Source organism: Calidris pugnax, unplaced genomic scaffold (genome assembly GCF_001431845.1).
Source record: "Calidris pugnax isolate Ruff unplaced genomic scaffold, ASM143184v1 scaffold24, whole genome shotgun sequence".
In the NCBI taxonomy this organism is placed as follows: domain Eukaryota; kingdom Metazoa; phylum Chordata; class Aves; order Charadriiformes; family Scolopacidae; genus Calidris; species Calidris pugnax.
Genome location: NW_015090922.1, coordinates 21,216,620 through 21,225,044, shown reverse-complemented (window position 1 = coordinate 21,225,044; position 8,425 = coordinate 21,216,620). Strand labels below are relative to the sequence as shown.

Genomic DNA, 8,425 nt, shown 5'->3' with positions numbered 1-8,425 from the left:
TCCCCCTCTTTTATATACCTCCAGGGATGGGGATTCCACCACTTCCCTGGGCAGCCTGTTCCAGTGCTTGATAACTCTGCACTGGTGAGGCCACAACTGGAGTACTGTGTCCAGTTCTGGGCTCCCCAGTTCAAGAGGGACAGGGATCTACTAGAAAGAGTCCAGCGAAGGGCAACAAAGATGATTCAAGGATTGGAGCATCTCCCTTATGAGGAGAGACTGAGAGAGCTGGGACTCTTTAGTCTGGAGAAGAGAAGGCTGAGGGGAGACTTTATCAACGCCTACAAGTATCTCAAGGGAGGGTTGAAGGAGGAGGGAGCCAGACTCTTTTCAGCGGTTCCCACCGAGAGGACGAGGGGCAACGGGCACAAGTTGGAACATAAGAGGTTCCACTCAAATATGAGGAGAAACTTCTTCACGGTGAGGGTGACAGAGCCCTGGAACAGGCTGCCCAGGGAGGTTGTGGAGTCCCCTTCTTTGGAGATTTTCAAGACCCGCCTGGATGCAGTCCTGAGTAACATGCTCTGACAAGCTCTAGGCAATCCTGCTTTAGCAGGGGAGTTGGAGTAGATGATCTCTATGGTCCCTTCCAAGTCTAAAAATTCAGTGAAATTCAGTGAATATGCTTGGTTTTGTAAGTTTAGAAGTTAAAAATCCAAATGCAGGCAAATTTTTGGTCTTTTTCTCCATGATTTCATGTTATCATCTATCTTCTGGAATTAGAACAAAATTTTAAAATAATTTTGTGCCACTGTAGATGCAGTTCTTCTAAGAATGTGACATTAATCATGTAGCTGAATTTCTTTCAGTCAGTTCAACTGACTGAAGTTTTAATTTTTCAAGTTTATCTGTTGTTTCTTCCATTTCCAGAGTACAGACTGTCAATGTACATGCAATATCTGATGACATCATAGCAAAAATCCATGGAAAGCCACCAGTATTTCAGGAATGCTTTGTTCTAGATACTCCTTTTATCGTTCAAAGGCCCAAACAATCATTTCCTAGTAAGGAAAATTACATCTCAATATGTTCCCTCTAAAATAGTGACCTCTCCATTAAACAGTCTGCATGTTTTCCAACAAAAGCACTTTCTACACAAATGATGGATTCAAAGCTTACAAAGAAATAAAAGTGTCCTCAGATGCTTTGACCCAAGGCCTAAATAACAACGTAACTGATGTGGCTCTAACAGATAATGGAATCATATTTTTAATAAATAGTGCTTTTTATAAATGAGAAGCTAATCATTTTTTATAAACTGGGAGAGGAACAGAAGCTTCCTGAAAGTGAAGTAACAGGAATACATTCAAGATATTAGTGTTTATCTGTCTATCCATTGCAGGTAAGTTCTCATTTGTCATTTAAGGTATGGATGGTTTTCATTAAATATCTGGATGAATCTTTTAGATCTACTTTTCATTGATGTAATGATGGGTTTAGAATTACAAATGACCAGACAGCAACAAATTTATTTAAAGAACATTTTGAAATATGGTCTGCATGCTGTCTGTGACTCTCACTGCATGAGCTTGTGCACCCACATGAAATAATTTTTAGTATCACAACTTAATTTTGTATATTAATTTCAGTGAAGCTCTCCTAATTACATTAGCTGAAAACATATCCCAAAACATCTTGATTTCCTCATGTACATCCTTGATATAAACTTTAAGAGAGGTTACTATTTGCCTAGTCACTGTGTAATTTTTTTTAACAGAGTGGAAAGCAGTTAAGTACTTTGGCAGCATAGACATCTACTGAGGTTTATCTGGGATATAATGAAGCATGTAATAAAATAGGAAATACAGCAAACTTAGTGAAGTTCTTAAATTTTCCAAATGCTGCTTCTTTATCTATACAGGCTGTTAGTTATGACTCAATCCCATCTGAAAGTACGTTGCTTCTGATCTGCAGTGGCTGCAGCTCCTCCAGCCTTTCTTTTTCTGGCAGTTTATAATGAAGACAGACAATTTTGGAGCTTAAGAAGTTTTTAATTACCTGTTCCTCATAGTTCTCTTATGAGGATGATACACATAAGTGCAGCATTATCATCTGGGCTGTTGAGGGATGACGCTTAATACACCTACAAAAACAACACAGATAATGGATATTTTCAAGAATCTGGATTAAAACTTTCTCTATCAGAATGGTCTCATGGAAACACTATTCACCAGATTATTCTTGGTTAAGTATATTATATTTTAAGTAGTTAGTAAGTTGGGAGCTTTTTAAGTGATAAAGTTCTGCATTTCACAATGTGGTGTGTCTGCAAACTAAAGACAAATCTTTCATGTGTTCATATTTTCTAGGCTGTCTTCACCACCTCACTTTAGTTGGACTTGTATTTGTCTATAAAGACCCATTTCACAGCAATCATTAATCCATCCTCCCAAAGCAAAATTTATTCTAGCACTCCAAGAAAACTAGTCCTGAAACTGACATTGGAAAATGTAGTCTGCCCTTGGGTAGCTGCTGAGTTATTTAAAAGTAACCAAGAGGTCTAACAATGTCAAACTTGTTTCTCTGGAATCAATAGCCATTTAAAATTCACTGACTGCTAGGACTGACTCTCACAGTTCCTCAAACATCCACCTGGAACACCACAACTATACCCGTGTTAGTGCAGTGGGAGTAAAACGGATCACTGACATTGCAGGTGATGCAATAATAAAATAAGAAATAATAAGTACTAATAATAGGTGCCTCTTGCCTCCAAATGAAATGACCTTGAAATAGCTGCATTTTGTTTCTTTGGTGTCACTCATTTATTTCAAAATAAATTCTAACACACATTCTTGTTTTGTGGGGGGGGATTCTTTTGTAGAGAATTAACCAGCAGTGTTATGTCAGTTGAACTGCAGCCTGGCATCTTTGAAAATGCATGTAGATTACAACATCAGGTATGCACTGTAGCTTGATAAAGTAATTTGAAAAATAAATACAGTAACAATGCTTCTTAGATTCTTATGAGCAAATCCTGACCTGCTGCCAGGAGGATTTCACTCCAATTCATATCCTTCCAATTAACTAACATCATGTAAAAGAATAGAAACACTGTCTAAATAGAAATACAGAAGAGAGAAGTTCACAGTACAGTATAGATAAAAAAGCATGCAAGATGAGTAAGGTATGAAGCAGTTTGTGGATCAGAAGGGAGCTTCTACCACCGTCGTGTAGGGATGTGAAGCTGCAGAAAGCATCCAAGCCCAATGGCAAGAGCAACGCTACCAAATCTTTCTGCCCCTTTCCGCACATCGTACAGGGTGCTTTGGTTTCAGTGGGAGTTGCTGCGCCACGGCAGTGCTGTCATTGCAAGATGCCCTAAGATGCCTTAGAGCACAGCCCGTTGCCAGCACGCTGCCTACCTGTCCTACCCGCCGCAGCTGCGGCAGCTCCACCGGCCCAGCCACCCACCCCTGCACAGCCCTCTGCACAAAGGCTGTTTGTCTGTTGGTGCTGCTTCCTTGGGATGTCACACTCCACGTGCTCTACAGACATGATGGCGATTCATGTGTTAGAGATGTTGAAGCAAATTTGATATTGTGGGAGATGAAAGGCAGAACTGACTAAGGGTACACTTCATTCATGAAAGAAGCAAGCTATCTAGTGAGAATGTAATTGAAATGTTTTATGCATAATGTTCTACATGCAAAGTATGACTGTTCTTACACGTGTTGAGACCTCCTTAGTCTGAATGGATGTCTATAGCTGCATAACATTTTAAAATTTCATATACTGTACTTAACATCATAGACTATTCAAAGTTATGCATGTGGGAGGTATCGAAACAATACAATAAACAGAAGAAAAATGTGCCAAATACAATACGGTTTGGGAAATGAAACTTCAGAAAAGACTTCGATATTTCAGACTGCCTTCTCTACAAAGAGAAAAAAATAATGATACGCACTAATCCACATGGTCATCAAAGCTAATTCTGTCTGATCTATTTATAACTAAAGTTAGTACATTGTTTCCTTTTTCGGTAGGATGACAAAGGGTATTTAAGCCAATTCCTCATCTACATATACTGTTACAGGAACTCCTCTGACAGCTCAATTTATGAAAGAACTCTTTGACACTCATCTATGTGTATATATACAGTTATGCTGGAGGTTTGGACATGATCCTACTTATTCATTTGCAACCATGACAAACACAATTATCTCTTAAAGATAAGTATATCAAATGTATTGAAGCATGATGTCACCTTTTCATATACCATACTTTCAAATGATACACATTTCAAATTCCCACTTCTAATCTGTTTTTTTTTCTTTAATTTATATTTTTAACAGGCGGGTTGTCTGTACAAAGCACATCTAATGATGTACAAAGAAGAGTGCTAGACAGGAAGCCAAAAGGGATTACAGAATGAAAAAAGATATACGTCAGATGCAAACAGCAGGAAGCTGTCAGAAGAAGAGTGGGCTCAAACCAGTGGAAGCAGAATAAGCAACAAAAATTGTTCATCCTTCCCAAAAAATGAAGAAAAGAATGTTATTTCTTGTGCACAAGGTCAGAGCATCCGGCTTGAAATTTCTGCAAAAATCTTGTCTTCACTATGTTGTTCAGAGAGACAGAAATTTTCCTGAAATCCTCTCAACGTCAGTCAGAGACAGCTTTGTTACCAGTGTCAGTTTGGAAAGGATTCCATTTGGATATCCTATTTATCAGTAATTTCCTTGGTATTTAGGTAAACTTCATAGCGTTTATTTCCCATCTAAACAAAAATTGTTTCACAGAATTGCCCCAAAGTTGGGCTTTTGTTCAAAGGGGCAATAATGTTATTACAATTCAGTAGGCATTTTTAGTAGTCTGTCTGTGGTATTGGTACTAGAAACACAGCCATAGTTAAATTTAGGGTGAAATCTATCTCATCGTTCCACTTACATCTGTTTATTTAAAATACTTCTACCGCTAGAATATACTTCTAAGAAAAATGGTGCTGCTTTTATGCATCAATTCATGTTTAAAAACCCTGACGTATTTGTACTTCTTGTTGCTAGAATCTAATCTTAATCACAAATATAACTCTGGATAAATTTAAATATCTCTGTAAAATACTTTTGAATCATAGAATCATGGATGAGCCCGGGCTGTAAGGAACCTTGAAACATCATCTGGTCCAACCTTTCACAGGAAAGGGAGCCTGGGTGAGGTCACCTGGCACCCTGTCCAGTCACATTGTGAGCACCTCCATCGCTGGGGACTCTAACACGTCCCTGGGAGGTTGTTCCAGTGACTGGTTGTTCTCATTGTAAAACAATTCTTTCCTATATTGAGATGAAATCTCTACTGGTGCAACTTGTAGCCATTGCTCCTTGTCTTCTCCATGTGGATCCTTGTGAAGGGAGTTCTTTTTACTCACTATTGCTCTTTTTGCCTTTTGTATCAATAATATTTTCAATATTATGTTCTAGGGGAGTCTTAGCTTTTCAGGTCAGCATCAGATTCATTCCCGATCATATGGTTAGAACAGCCAATGCACATGTCTCCCCTGGTTTCCTGCCTTTCATAGGAGATTGTCAAGGTAATATACGATAAAGACCAAGTGGTTTTGCTGGCCTTCAGCAGCCTAACTTTGCCTCAGCAACTTTGGCTTCAGGATCTTCTGAGACTTTCAGTCCAAAATACCAGGACACCTCCATTACTATTATACCAACTTGCAATATGTTTTTCTGCCTAAATCCTTCTCATCTATTTGGATGTGGATGATAGTGGGGTTAATATAACCTGGCTCTTACCAGTGAGGAACATTCTTGTAAACAGGAGAAAGGAATCCAGAAGATCTATTGAGACAGGCAAGTTGAAAAGGCTTTCAGCTCACTATTCATGAAGATCATATTCTCCATTATAAGCTCTCCTCCAAGCAGCAGTTCTTTACTGTCTATTCAAATTGAAGATTTTTGGTCTGTTAGCTCTGCTAGAGCTCTGATAGCTCTGAGAGCTCATTTCATGCTATTTTTTGAGCCTTGCACAGTTAAGGTTATAGATTATTCTATGTGAAGATCAATCTGCTTTTCCCTCCCTCTTGATGGTAGACTTTTGAAGAAGCAAAGCAGCAGCAAACTGTTCTATTAATGGAACCTTAATTAAATTTCTGTATCTTTTAATAAGAAAATCCTTTGAGTATGGGTCTACAAGCCTCTTTTAAACCCATCCACTAAGATAACCTCTTCAATCACCATCACCTTGGCCCATTAGTGGAGGTGAGAGTCCGGTCTCACTGATGACCTTTTTCCTGGTTTTCTCTGAAGACAACATGACTTTTAGAACTTACATAAAACTCTTACCCAAGACTTTTAAGATTTTATTTAGCCAAAGAAATGCTTGCATGCATCTTTTTTTTCCTAAAATTCACTCTTCTGCAGAAGCAACCCTTCACATCTTACATGTTAGTGCACCTTCTATACCTATATTAACAGGATGATTTTCTGACTAGCAGAGCTTACATACACATGCCAATGCTATAAATGTAGACATGTACACACAGACAATACATCTGAAGAAGCGCACAGAACACGCTCTTTTTATTTTTGCTATTTGATTGATCAGATTCCCATTGGAAGGCATACCAGGAACCCACAAGTGTTATGAGTTGAAAGAATGTAAACCCCCATGTCATCTGGGGGTTTTACCTTCAAGCAGCCAAGCTGGATAGGAAAAGAGAGAACATGTTCTGAAACACTCACAGAACCAGTGCTTTGTCCAGGATGTTAGCCATAACTCTGAAGCACCTTCATGCCCCTTTCAGATTGAGGAAAATATTTCCTGAAAATTTTCAGAAATAAATTCTGAGGCATCCTCAAAGTTCTCTACATTCTGTCTCTCCTGTCTAGTAGTAGCCTTCAGATCTGTATAATAGACTAAACATGATAAACTGAATACAGACTGACTTATAACTCAAATATTGGAATGTTCTCTAAGATTATGTCTTTAAGACAAATACAGTTACTGTAAGGACTGCATTCAGTAAATTACTGGCAGTTTCTTAATAGCTCTGTCAAGGGACTGAATTACATAATTTATGTTCATATGGGCATTTAATTTATGCTCAATTGAACATTTACATAGCAGAATCTATTAATCATTTTCAACCACTACTTGCACACAAAAAAACCCACCACACCGAATCTGTGTTTAATTGCTTTTCAAAGCTAGTGCAAAAATAAGTAACTCTTGCATTGTTTCTGTTCAGAATTACAGATCCTGGTTTGTGTCTCATCAGAGCAGTACAAAGGAAGGACTGCATGAGCAGTATCCAATTTTAAACAACACTTTGAACAATTACATCAGTTGGGCTACTAGTCATAGTGCCATTTATGTGTTCAAAGTGAGGATATCGGATCGAAACTACAGGCTATTTTCTATTTTTTAACATGATAAAATGTAATTCAGTTCCCACAATGAGCAGCACAGTCCATAGAGGGACTATTATATGTTCCCAAAGATATTTTTTTGATACTGTGTTTTACTTCTTGTTTAACAAATGTTAATTCTATCTCTGAAGTACAAATTTGGATTATACATCCTCTCAATCTTATTCTCACCTTCAATATATAAATGTAAGGCTTGCAATATTTGTTATAATAGTTATGTCCTATTTGAGTCTATTTTTTGATTCCAGCTGAAGACATTTTTGCACTTCTAGTCAGAATTGCCTTCTTGGCAAGTTAAGACACCTTGTAAAGCTTATTCTGTTAATGGTAATTGTTCTGTTTGTCCTAAAATAAGTTTAATAAAGCTCCATAAATGGTTGAACTTCTCGTAATCACTTCATGTGATATTCACAGTTTATGAAAATTTTCATGAAGATTATAAAAGCTGTACAAATCTGGCATGAAGAATACATGAGCATTTTTAATCAGTTGTTACTGATTCATTTTGCATGATTCATATCCCATCTACTTCAGTACACTTTGTACCAAGACAGAAATCAGAAAAAATCAGAAATCAGTTTTGACATTTCACCTGCAGTGAAAACAGCCTCTTCCTACTGAACATGCAGTTGGTCTTTCCTTAAGACAGGATGGTCCCATGGGCTGAAGGATGGGTGAGAGCCCCCTGGTTCCTTCTGGAGCATTTGCACATCTGTGTTCTACCTTAGCTGTGTGTATACCAAATGCAGGAGACACACAGGAGGTTTGTAGCAACACCTGTGTGGGGTGCTCTGCATCTCTCTGTGAATCTAAGTTGCCTTCGTCTCCTCTCAGTTCTCTTTCATGGCTAAAAATTGGTGCTCCTCTAATCTTGACTATTTCTACACCTCTGGGAACTAAACAGACTGGCATTTTCCATAAAGACAAGAAACCAGACCGCTCTTTAAGCATATTTCTCCCATACAAGGATAGGAAAATGTCATGGCATAAAGTAAATATAGTATAGATTGGTAGACAATGATTTTGGTTTGTGTTCTTCCCTG

The 8,425-nt window shown here is 38.1% G+C and overlaps 1 pseudogene; it reads left to right on the top strand.

The window, feature by feature from the left end:
- LOC106892915 overlaps positions 1-7,675 on the top strand; it is a 14,634-nt pseudogene extending 6,959 nt beyond the window's left edge.
- The last annotated feature ends 750 nt before the right edge of the window (positions 7,676-8,425 follow it).